At 39.0% G+C, this 12,070-nt stretch overlaps 1 long non-coding RNA gene across 2 annotated transcripts in view; it reads right to left on the bottom strand.

The window, feature by feature from the left end:
* Positions 1-12,070, bottom strand: part of LOC120511961 — a 50,393-nt gene that overhangs the window by 8,644 nt on the left and 29,679 nt on the right. The window contains exons 1-2 of one of the 2 annotated variants that reach the window (XR_005629884.1): positions 11,838-12,064; positions 1,945-2,015 (exon numbers count right to left, since the gene is read on the bottom strand). This is a non-coding gene — a long non-coding RNA (uncharacterized LOC120511961). Of the gene's footprint in view, positions 1-1,944; positions 2,016-11,837; positions 12,065-12,070 lie in introns of those variants that run through there. The other variant, XR_005629885.1, reaches the window with a different exon arrangement.

Below are 12,070 nucleotides of genomic sequence, written 5' to 3'. Positions count from 1 at the left end.
TGAAGACAAACAATCTTCTTTGTGTGTCTGGTAATACAGTTTTGATTCTGTATAATGTACTAAAGATTTGCAAGATGTATCTAGCTCAAAATTTTGATTATTTATTCTTTTTTTTCCCAACATCATGAAAGTGAGGAAAAAAGAGAAGAAAACCACAGCCATACTGTTTTGTTTGTATGCCAGCATTCAGAAGGTGCCTGAAGCAGTATGGCTTCCTGAGAGATTCGTAAAAGTATTTGTATTTAGAAATGCATCTAAACATTCAGAATGAGACTGGGAAAGAATTTCTATGGCAGAATCTTTCTGAGCATTGATTGTAAAAATCTACTTAATAATTCATACCATAATTTTATTATCTACTATTTTCACTTGATTTTTGGGATATAGGTAGTCTACATAATATATTTTCAAAGAACACATCCAGAGTGAGTCAGGACTAAATAAGAGAGACTAGGAAAAGGTATTTCTGTTTCTTTTGGAATGTGTCTGTCAGGTTGTAAGCAAAAATACTGTTTCTTCATCCTTCACTGTTAATGTGAACATCAAGTTTTGTCTTGAAACAGGGTCAAGATCTTGCTTTAGACTTTTCTAAGCAGCGATGTATGAATTCGAAGTGAGGAACTGTTCTGAAAGATCTGGCTTTTTCCATGCTATGTAGAGCATCTTAGCAGAACAGGCTATTAGACAAGGCACAAGCTTCTTTAACTGTTTCTTACTCAACAAGAGGATGAAGGGGGCTAGTCTAAAGCTGCACCAGCAGAGGCTGGGTGTGGCAGCTGCCTAAAAACGTATGCTCCATTTTAGTTTAAAGTACAAATAAAGAAGGAACATGTGTTTCAGTTTGCAGAGTTAAATAAGCATTGTTAGCAGATTTTTTTGAAAACTTGAAATTTACAGTAAGAATCAAAAACAGAGTATAACTAACAGCAAAGAAGGATATTGCAGAATCCTATTACTCTTCTTTTTCCTTCTCAGTCTCACAACTTTGCACAGAAAATAGAATCTTTTGTCAGAAACTGTTGAATAGCTATTGAGACATTGTAAGTAAAATACAAGAAATTACCAAAATTGTCACTTGCCTGACTGACACATGGAGTGAAAACTTAATAATATTTATGCTCGTGGCATTTCTTCACTGAATTACTTTCAAAGAAAGAGCTGCTATGAAAGAAGTTGTCTAAAACTTCTCTTTTCACACCTTTCAGTGTGATTTCAGGGAAGTCTGTCACTGATTTCCTCTGCCTTATGTCTTCTTCAGACAATAACAATACTATTAATTACTATACTATTTTAATTGTTATTCCCAAGTCATAGGCCTATAAATATAAAAAGGTACATTGTTTGCATTACATGTAATGTAATTCTTGGCTTCATGCATTTTTATCCTCTGTTCCAAAGTCTGTGTTTTGGACAACTTCTTCTGTGCCAGTGGTAGAGAAGAATGAAGTGACTAATTTTTATCCCACAGGGAGCTGACTTAAAAATATGAAGATTCACAGAACCTCAGGTCTTTGCAAATATTTGCCTCACTTTATGATGGCTATAAGCTTCTTTGGGCTCTACAAGCCTGAGTCTCCCTCTTTTATTTCTGCTGGCTTTTTATGTTGGTTTTGGTTTGAGGGTGGTGGGTTTTGTTTGTTTGTTTGTATGTTTTGGTGAAGTTTACATTCTTGCTTAGGCTTTTTTCACAAAACTGTTTGGTTTGTCTACCTCTAAAGACCGAATTCTGCCAGCTTTACTTGAGAAAGCTTTCCATTGTGATATATCTCTTTCTCCAATGATCTCTTCTCGCTCCTGTTAGATCCATGGTCTTTGCTGTATTGTACAAGCTGGAAGAACAATCCCCATTATGCTGCAGTAGACTCTGAGTTACTACATCATTTCACTTCTTTGTTCCCTGTATGCACACAGAATTCTCTGCAGGCAGCCACCTTGGCCACTCACCCAGACATCTTCCTCTCTTTTTTCCACTGGTCACTGATCTGTCTCCCAACAGGAATTTTCATTCAGGATTTCTGAAATAGAAGAGTGAAGAGACAGATGGGATTTCTTCTAACTAAATCAGCCCTAGTAGTTCCTTCTGTAGAAACAAAGCATTTTCCTCATCTTTCTGTCTCAGAGGTCTCCTTGAAGGCTTGCCATCTTGAAAAGTAATAGCCCTCTGGCTGAATCCTCTGAGTTTTGGAAAAAAGTGGAGCAAGAAAGGAACCTAAGCCTAACACTCAAAATCAAAGTTTCTGGCTGACTGGCATTAACATGTATGCGCTGCTTTAAAACTGGTGGAATATTATGCTAAGAAATGGACAATGAGCACATTCTTATAAAGTCCTAAGTCTCTGAATTGTACAAGATAAAATCTTGATATAAAGCTCCAGTCTTATGAAATTAAAATACTTTATTATTTTAGGAACTTCTGTTAAGGAATCCAATCTAATGTTGTATTTGCTTATCAGTCATGGGAGTTTCCAGTTTCCACTGGTGAAAACTCTTACTGCATTTCATCATATAAGGTGTCTACCATTGCTACTGCAAAGACTATCTCCAGCACAAAGACAAGGTTAGCTTAAGAGAAGGAGCTTTGGGGGTTAGATACTACTTTTTATCTTCTTGCTTTTCAATGAAGCAGTGTGGGGAATAAAAGTCACAAAGATATGGAAGCACACAATTGAAGAAACTTATGTAACTGTGCTACTGTTTCAATTATCTGTTTATATTTAAAATGTTTAAAGCTATTTTAAATACTGTTCTTTTGCCAACCAGCATTTTATAGGGATTAAAAAAAAAATCCCAAACCCTTGCCAGCATATTTTTGTAGCGCTAGGTCATATAAAAAATCAAGAAACACAGATGCTAACCATAGTAGTGCAGTAGTTCTATCTCCCCAACCACTTGCATGACAATCCACTTCTACTGGTGTTACTGCAGCTGCTAGCAAAATATTAAACTCAAGTAGCTCTGTGTGGGGCTTGTTAGTTTCACTTTTGAGAGTAAGCAGAACAGTGGCAGTTCCAAGTAAAAGCTGTTCCCTTTGCAATCTTTTCAATTTGCTTCCTCTGCCATTTACCGAATGGTTACCTCTCCATAGATCAGTAGAATATTTATTTATGTTGCCTGCTGCAACACCTCCTAAGCACAAACTGACTCCTGTTGTCACAATTTCTGGTAACCAAAAATATATGTCTGGGTTTTTTGGTAGGCTTTCTGTCTATGGCTGGCTCAATTCTGTAGCAGCAGAGGAAGCAGAAGAGAAGACATTCAAAACCAGAAGGGTTGGACACCCTGTGACTCGTCTCAGAGGGCTGGGTTTCCTCCACAGGTCTAGCTGTGTTGAAGGCAGTGCCAGGGCTGCAGGGTACTCTTGCAGCTTCTCTGGTCCTGGGAATGCCAGATTCAACATTGCTCAGCATTGATCGAAAACCATGACAACTAGCTTTCCTTCATTTCTGTAGATGAGAACTAGTTCTACTCTTTGAAGCAATTAGATAGATACATCTAGTTGTTTTAGTCCTTCACATGAAAGGTGTCTTGGGAATGACACACTCTGAAGCTACTCCCTGGAAGGATCAAGTTAACTCCTGTTTCTGCCTGGGGTACAGCTATCTTGACAATATCTTTTATAACCTAAACTTTGAGGAAGCTTAATGGCAAGTGATATGTATTCTTTGCCCTAGGGAGAGCTTTCTTGCTTTATTTTGTATGTGTGCCTCAGTGTCAGGGAATACTTACTGGAATTGCTTATCTAAAAATCTTCCTCCTCTAAGAAACGGAGTTAGTGGAAGCTATTTCTAGATCCTGAAATGCTGTCCCGGAGAGCTACAATATGTAGTTTATTTCCATTACGCTATAAAGAGTGGAACAAGATATCAGTATTTTCAAATTTAATAGTTGCTGGGTGCTTCTTTTAATATAGGAAATTAAAGAGCTGAATTTGATTTATTGTTTTAGTTACAAGGAAAGGTCTTTAACTGATCTGACTGAAATTTAAAAATAAGGGAGGAGAAGAAAATAGTGATTTGACATAGGTTTGATATTGTTTGTACCAATGTAAATACAAAGCAATAGTGAAAATCAGTGGTTAAATTATGTAGAGTTTGATCCCACAATTAATTAATGAAAGCTGTGTTACCAAAGCGGTAGCATGTGGGACAGGCCTCTCTCAGAATTGATCTTAACTGGTTTGCAGATGTTCATACCTTTTTGAATCCAGACTAGGAATTTACTTCTTTGTGAAAACCTTATACTCTTACTAGTTTTAACTAAAATTGGCCAAAAGATTCAAAAGCAAAACTGCTATGTTAAAGGTACCTAATAATTTATTTTTAACATAAAATATTTTAGTATTAAAGTTTTGCCAGTGTGTATATTTGATACCAACACTGATATCTAGCTTTTTTCTCAAGTAACTTTTTCAGAAATATTGATAAAACAATGGGTCTCATATCTATTTTAATTTGAGCAACAATTACTTAGCACATTTGAAGAATCAGCAGACTGCATATTTTTATAATTGTATTTCAGACTGGAATAGGTTTCTGATTTTAAGCTCTGCTCATGCTTTTCCAGAACTGTGAATCAAAACACAACATGCTGCTACTATATACTATCAATCAGAAGTAAAACTGAGTAGAAACAAAAGTGAAATTCAGTGTCTTTACTTCATTGTGAAATATTAAAGTGAGAATACCATGTGGAAAAATTACCTACAAAAATGTTTTCACTTTGAGTTTACTGTATGCAGTAGAATCACTTCATAAAAGTTTATTGTGTGTATATTTGTGTGTGTCTATTAAAGTTTCTTGCTCTTACAGAATCATAAAACAGTTTGGGTTTGAAGAGACATTAAAAGCCATCTAGTTCTAATGCCCCTGTCATAGGTAGGGACATCTTTCACTCTACCAAATTGCTCACAGTCACATCCAATTTGATCTTGAACCTTTCCAGGGATGGACCATTTGCAGTTTCCCCGGGAAACCTGTTCCAGCACCTCAGTGTTTTCACAATAAAGAATTTCTTCTTAATATCTAATCTAAACCTACTTTCTTCAGTTTAAAGCTATTTTGTCCTGTCACTATGTGCCCATGTAAAAAGTCTCTCTCCAGTCTTCCTGTAAGACTCCTTTACAGGAATGATCTAAAACCGGGAGGCTGCTATAAAGTCTCCCTGAAGACTTCTCCCTGAAGCCTTCTCTTCTCCATCCTAACTCAAGAACCCTGAAAAAGTCTCTGGTGACTGATGTGAGTACAGAAGACAGTTAAGAAAATGTGCAAGATACACTAGGTTCACTTTCATGACATTGATTTCTGTATTGCATCCAAGCAGCTTAGTAATTGTATCTAAATGTATTTCAAAATGAAAAAAAAAAAAGAATGAAAAATATCATAAACGTTGAGCTCTTGAGTGAGGAAATTCAAAAACTTCAACAGTTGACCTTAACAGGATTGTTGTTACCCCATTGTGTTGTCTTTTGTCCTTTTAGTTTCTAGCTGTATCACAGTCACATCCTGCTACACTAAAGCAGATGAAATGACACAACAATGAAAAACACAATTAAGTAAAACAAAGAAAAACCCCAAACCCAGCAGGATGAAACACTACTGATGGAAAGGAATTTACCTAAACATTAACTTTTGAAGCTTCCTGGCTTTCACAGATAGATAACTGCTGCCAAACAAGCGAAGGAAGGTTAACTTTCCATAATAATGCATGGTAAAAGAATATGGGCAGAGCTGCACTCCATTGCATTTAAAATCAGACATTATTAAACAGTACATAATTAACTTCTAGAAATATTAATTTTAAAAATCCATAACAAATATTCTTATCTAAATCTCCATTCGTGTCTTGAGACAGAGGAAAAAAATTCTAATATATATACACATATGAAAACACTATTCAAAGAACAATCTTACTTTCCACAAATTGATGCCAGGTCATTACACAGTCATGAACACTGTACACAATGAAGTCCTGAAGAAGATGAACTGGGCTGGAAACCTATAATTATGCATTAGAGTACTTCTGTCAATTTCTGAGTCCCTTTAAATATCTGGAAACTCCAAGAATGAATAGAGGAATACTAGTTTGTATGTATGAGGAAAGAAGGCGGTTCTCCATATTTGCCTAAGGTAAGAAAGCTGAGGTGATTTTGGTTTGATTTTTCAAAAGAAAAAACAGACCCTGGGCCCTCCAAAATCTATTTTGAGAGGTTTTTAATCTAGTAGACTTCCCTATTCCCATGGATTTTTCAAAGACAATTTCTTTGTCAAAAATTATTTTCCTATTGATAGGTAGACCTAGGAAGGCATTTATTATGAATATGAATATAATTTGTATAATAGTAGCACTGAAAACTTTTTGAATTCAGTGGAGGGTTGATCCTGACTTGATACCAGATATCCAACAAAACTACTCTTAACACTCTCCTTTGCAATTAGACATGGGAGAGAAAATATAGTGAATGGCTCATGATTTGAGATAAAGTCAGTGAGACTGGTAAATCAATTACCATCTCAGGCAAAACAGACTGAATTTGGTCATTAGTTGAATTTAGGACCAAGAAAATCAGATCAGGATAATGAGAAGTAAAACAAACAAACAATTTCCCTCACTTCTCTTCCTTCCTAGCTCTACTTCCTCCTGTAATGGTGCAGGTGGAAGAGGAACAGCGGTTATGCTCAGTTCACCAGACATTTTTTCTCCCAGTGCTGAGGAAGAGGAGTCTTTCCCATGCTCCAGCGTGGGGTGCCTCCCACAGGAGACAGTTCCCTATTGATTTCTCCTGTGTGAGCTCATCTCACAGGAAAATTGCCTATTCCTATTCCTGATGGTGCAATCCATCAGGCACAGCCTGCTCCAGCATGAGGACTCACAGGGTCACAAGTCCTACCAGGAAACCTGCTCCACTGTAGGCTCCTCTCTCCCTGGATCTGCAGGAGCCTGCCAGGACTTGCTCCAGCACAGGCCTCCCATAAGGTCACAGCCTCTTTTGGGCATGCACCTGCTCGGGTGTGGGTCTCCTTCACAGGCTGCAGGGGGATCTCTGCATCCATATGGTCCCCCGTGGGCTGCAGGAGCACAGTTGCCTCACCATGGGCTGCACCATGGCCTTTAGGGGAAACCCAGCTGCAGTGTCTGCCTCATCCCTCCCCTTCTTCACAGACCTTGCTGTCTGCCGAGCTGTTCCTCTTGCATACTCTCAGTCTGCTCTTCTCCGGCTGCAATTACATCTACCCAATAACTTTTTTTCCTTCTTAAATATGTTATCAAAAGGCATCACCATCATTTCTGATTGTCCCAGCCTTGGCCAGCAGTATGTCTGGCTTGAAGACGACTGACACTGGCTCTACCAGACATGAAGGACACTGCCAGCATATTCTGACAGAAGGCAGTAGCTCCCCCACTACCAAAACCTGGCCATGAAAACCTAAGACAAATTCACATGTTATTGTATTTAGATACCAGCCAAGCATAGAAGATACCCTGCTTTAAGGGTGAAAGGGAAAACAAAGCAAAACAGAACCTATGCAAGCAAAATTTGGTTAGGAGACAGTCACTTGATGGAGTCCTGGCATACTGATGGACTCCTGAAGTATTTGTATTGCAATCACTAGGACTTTTGACAGCAGAACCACTAACAAACACTACAAGCTGAGTCTTCATGCTTGAAGGTTCTCCTTCAGCCTCAGGCTGCAGTTTTATTAATTTTGTTTGGTTCTGTTAGCAGATTTTGAGTAGAAATTCAGACTTACTGACCCTTTTCTTCACTGTGTGGTACTTGTATACCTAAATGTTTACTAAGCAAAAAGTCACAGGGTGACAGTAAATTTGTGATTCCCTGTATTACCATTTATACCAAGCCGTTTCCTATCAGTGGACTGCATTTCAAAAATTTATTTTGAAGTTCTATAGTTAAACCAATTGCTTGTGCTTACTTGCCTGCCTGCTTTTTCCAGCTACTAAATTGTTGGCTGCACACTAGGTTTTATCCTCTAATAAGAGAAAGGCACACGTTCCTTAAAAGGCAGTCCCATGCTGCTGCTCTGTTGTGACTCAACTAACTTGGCAAGGAAGGAATTTACTCCATTTCCATATCAGATCCACACCAACCTGTGCTGAGCCACATGGATGACAGTGCTCAAAGGATTGCAACATTTAATAGAGCCACAAGCAGTATGGGAGATCAGTGCAGGTCTTACTATTCACATGAGGCAATTAGCTTCACTAAATAGTAAATAAGAAAATTATTTAATCTTTATTTGCAGAAAACCTATCAGAAACTATTGAAATCCACAAAACTGGAACAATTCAATTTGAAAGGTGCAGATGAAAATCTCATGCACTACATGTGGGTGACTTGTGCACATGCTACCAATATTGGTTAAGAAATACAGCAATACTTCTATGCAATCCTTTTTAATCCAAGATTTAATGCCACTGGACATTTGACACACCCATCTCTTATACAATCTGTCAGGCAGATCACTATTCCTGATCACCGTCGGCTACAAAGCAGGCTTCTCTGTCTTCTCCTTGTATTGTTTGGAGGGAATCCCGGAGAGCTGTTGAAAATGAAAGCTTATCCAGCTCCTGGAAACTTCTGGGAAAGGAAACAGGGCAGTTTTGGACACACAGGGAGCATTACCTGATTCAATTCCACTGATTTATAAAAGTCACCGTCCTGCATTAGTCAGTGTAGTCTCTGAGCACTTTTTACTTGCTCAGCAACAGAACTAAAGCCCGTTCTTGTAGGGCTTTTTCTATGTTTGTTAGGGTTTTTAAAATTTTTTTCCTACGGGATTGTTGTGTTATGCAGCATTTTGTACCTGATCAAGAACACAGCGGGCTGTTGGAGAAGGAACTGACAAAGATGTGCATCTTCTAATGAGGGTACAATTCAGTGTCTGGAGAACTACCTTTTGCATCCTTAGGTATATGCTCCAAAAGCTGTCTTTTCAGAAATGCATTACAAATGGTATTTTTAGGTACTTTCTACTGTCCCTCAGAGGAACAGTATCAAATGGATGTCTTCCCCTATCGAATGGATGTCTTCCCTTCAAATGGAAGAGGAAAATCTTGTGCTTCCTGTTGGGACCCTCAAAGCCAAGAGATGGCTTCTTTTTCTAAGTTATATTTTCCCACAGGGGATGAATTAGAAGTATGTCTTTTGCAAGCCGAGTCATACACAAAGCACCTGTATTTACAGGTGCTTTTTCTTCCATTGCCCTCCAGGAAGGAGGTAATCACTCATACAACTTCAAAAAAAAGGTTTCAGAGAATGACTATAAAAAATGATAACATTTCTTTTAAGACTGTTCTTCGCATCATATATTTAAAGAGAAAGCATGGCTTTTTAACCAAACTATGTCTTTGTCCAAGGCAGGGCCTATTACAGAAATAAAATGAGAGAAAACATTATGACATATGTACTTACTAAACAGTATGAATTTTACATCCTACTACAAAAGTAGAAAGAAAAGTGAAATACATGCATAGATTTGACTAAAATAAGTAACTTCGTTAGTGTTGTAATTTGAAAAGGTTTTGCAAATAACTCCCTACTTCTGAAAAGAGAATATGCTTTGATTTTAATTGCAGCTGAAAATTATAAATCAAAGGACAACTATGAGAATTTTTGAAGGAACTACTACAGAACTATTTCTGTAATTTTCAGCTTTTTGAACATGAAAATGAAACAAAGTCTATATCCTGGCCAGCACACTAATCTCAGAATTTGGAACACTGAAGTAAAGTAATCAAGTAAGTAAAACTAAGCCTTTTGCACAGATGGCAAGTTCGTAACTTGCTTTGAAAAGCAAACTAAATTTGAAGCTGCTACACCACCTGTAGAAATAATGTTTTTTGTATTATTAGCAGTATCTTTGTCCATTATTCGGGAATATGTTTACTGACTTTATTTTTTAGCATCCATGTTTTTGGATTCTGTGGTTATGCTTATGTTACTACACCCTACACACAAGGGCATTCACAGAGTGTGAAGACACAAAATGAAATGTGTGAACAGTATGGAGCAACTCCCTCCCACAGGTTGACACTGGTGTCCAAGCATAGTAACATGCAAATGTATGGACACTGCATCATCATTTAGCAAAGAAAAAGGGAAGGGGGGGTGCTTAAATGGCAGTTAGATGCAAACCTGAGATGTTCACAGTTTTTGAGTGCAGATGCCTTTTAAAGGTTTTCTTGAAAATTGATATACTAGACAGAACCCTGATAAAAGTAATGAACAATGCTGAACAGTGAAAAAGGATTTTTCATAGAACAATTCTGTTTCTTGCTATGTTATACTTAAACATGTTTAATTATAATTTAAGACAAACAAGAATACCAGGTATCATTAGATAAGCTGTAAAGTTTGGAGTCCTAACACAGACTGGACTTTCAAAATCTAAGCAAGGGATGGTGTGCTTTATCACTCCAGAGGGCGAGACATTTTGCAGGCCCAACTACACCTGATCCTGACAAACTACTGAAACTTAACAATATAAGGACTTGTCATCTATTTCAGTCAAATTCTTTGTATTTGCAGGATCTGTCCACAGAAATCTTGATGAACATAGTCTTATGTCATGCAGTGAACACAACCAATGTAGTACACTACTCTCTGTATCTTTTGAGTGGTCTGGATATCAGTGGCATATTAAGTAATTATGTTTGGGAGGCATCGGCATATTTTTATTTTGGAGTTTCTTTCTTTTCTCTGCTTGGAAGAAGTTTCCAGTGTCACTGCAGCACGTTTGTGTGAGTTTTCCACACTGCAAACTGAGAAGAGACATTAAACATGAAAAGCAAATTATTAGAGAATGTAATACCACAGAAACTTTCTTTGAGATGAAGGACTAGATATTATCGAAGAAAACATGCTGTAATTGACTTTATTTCAAAATCACCAGGTATTCTTCACACTGCACATTCAATAAAAATCAAGCAATGTACCCACTGATATAATTTCCAGTTCTGAAATGGCCTAGAGTTTGTGAGATGATCTTAAAGGACATGAGACCTGGAAGATTATGTTATAGCACATGGGCATACTCTTCTGTACAGAGCAAAAGACTATGCATCACATCATAGAAATGACAAAGTGAGATTGTCCTTAAAGAATTACATTTTAACAGTACCAAATTGCTAGCTGACATGTAATAGCCTGCTTTGAAAGCAAGAATGTCACGAAACCGAGTCTATTAGCAGTCTGAGACTCATCAACCATCAAACTTTTACGTGGCTTTTTAGTTTTTCCCTGTCCCAGCCTGTGTTTTTCCTTTGTCTAACAGACAACCCACCAGAGCCTTCAGGTGAAGCATGTTTACTTGGCACGGACAAGAAAACAAGGAACAAACTCATCACACAGGAAGTGACAGAAAAGTGTGCATTTCATAAGTCAGAACTGTGCAATAAATCCCAAGAAGTGAGACGGAACTAGCACACATACACACACACACACACTTTGCTTAAAAAACAACCATACATTTTTTCTTTGGCCAAACTAACACACACCACAGTGCAGCCAGACCGCAGCAAAGACGCTGCTTGTTTGCCATGGCTGAACAAGGCCAGATCTGTCCCTCACGCTCGCTGGTCCCCAGCCTTTCGCCTCACAGCGGTCCAGCTTTCCCTCGGCGGGCTCCTACAGACGGAGACTTGTGGGAGGCGAGGAGCCCTTGCTGCCCACACCGACGGTGGAGCAGGCAGCGGGGCAAAGAGCAGCACTCGCCCGCTCGGCAGCGGTTCCGCTTCCCGCACTGACAAAACCTGCTGCCCTCTCTAGTGCCGACGGAACCTGACAGAGCTGCAGATGAGTTTCGATCTCAGGCACATACGTGACTCTTGGGGATGGTACTGTGTAGGGCCGAGAGCTGGACGCGATGATCCATGTGTGTCCCTTGCCCTTTCCAACTCAGAGAATGCTGCGGTTCTGTGACGAGGGGACCGCCGGCTCCCCGGGAGAGCTGCGCGACGCCCGCCCTGCGGCCGCACGTTGTCCCCGCGGGCCGAGGGGCTCCCCGTCCCGCCCGGCCCGGCACGGCCCGGCACGGCGAGCCCCGCGCGGAGC

This window comes from Passer montanus, unplaced genomic scaffold (genome assembly GCF_014805655.1).
Source record: "Passer montanus isolate IOZ18808 unplaced genomic scaffold, ASM1480565v1 scaffold7, whole genome shotgun sequence".
NCBI lineage: Eukaryota > Metazoa > Chordata > Aves > Passeriformes > Passeridae > Passer > Passer montanus.
The sequence above is the reverse complement of the archived record's forward strand: the minus strand, read 5'-3'. Positions and strand labels throughout refer to the sequence as shown.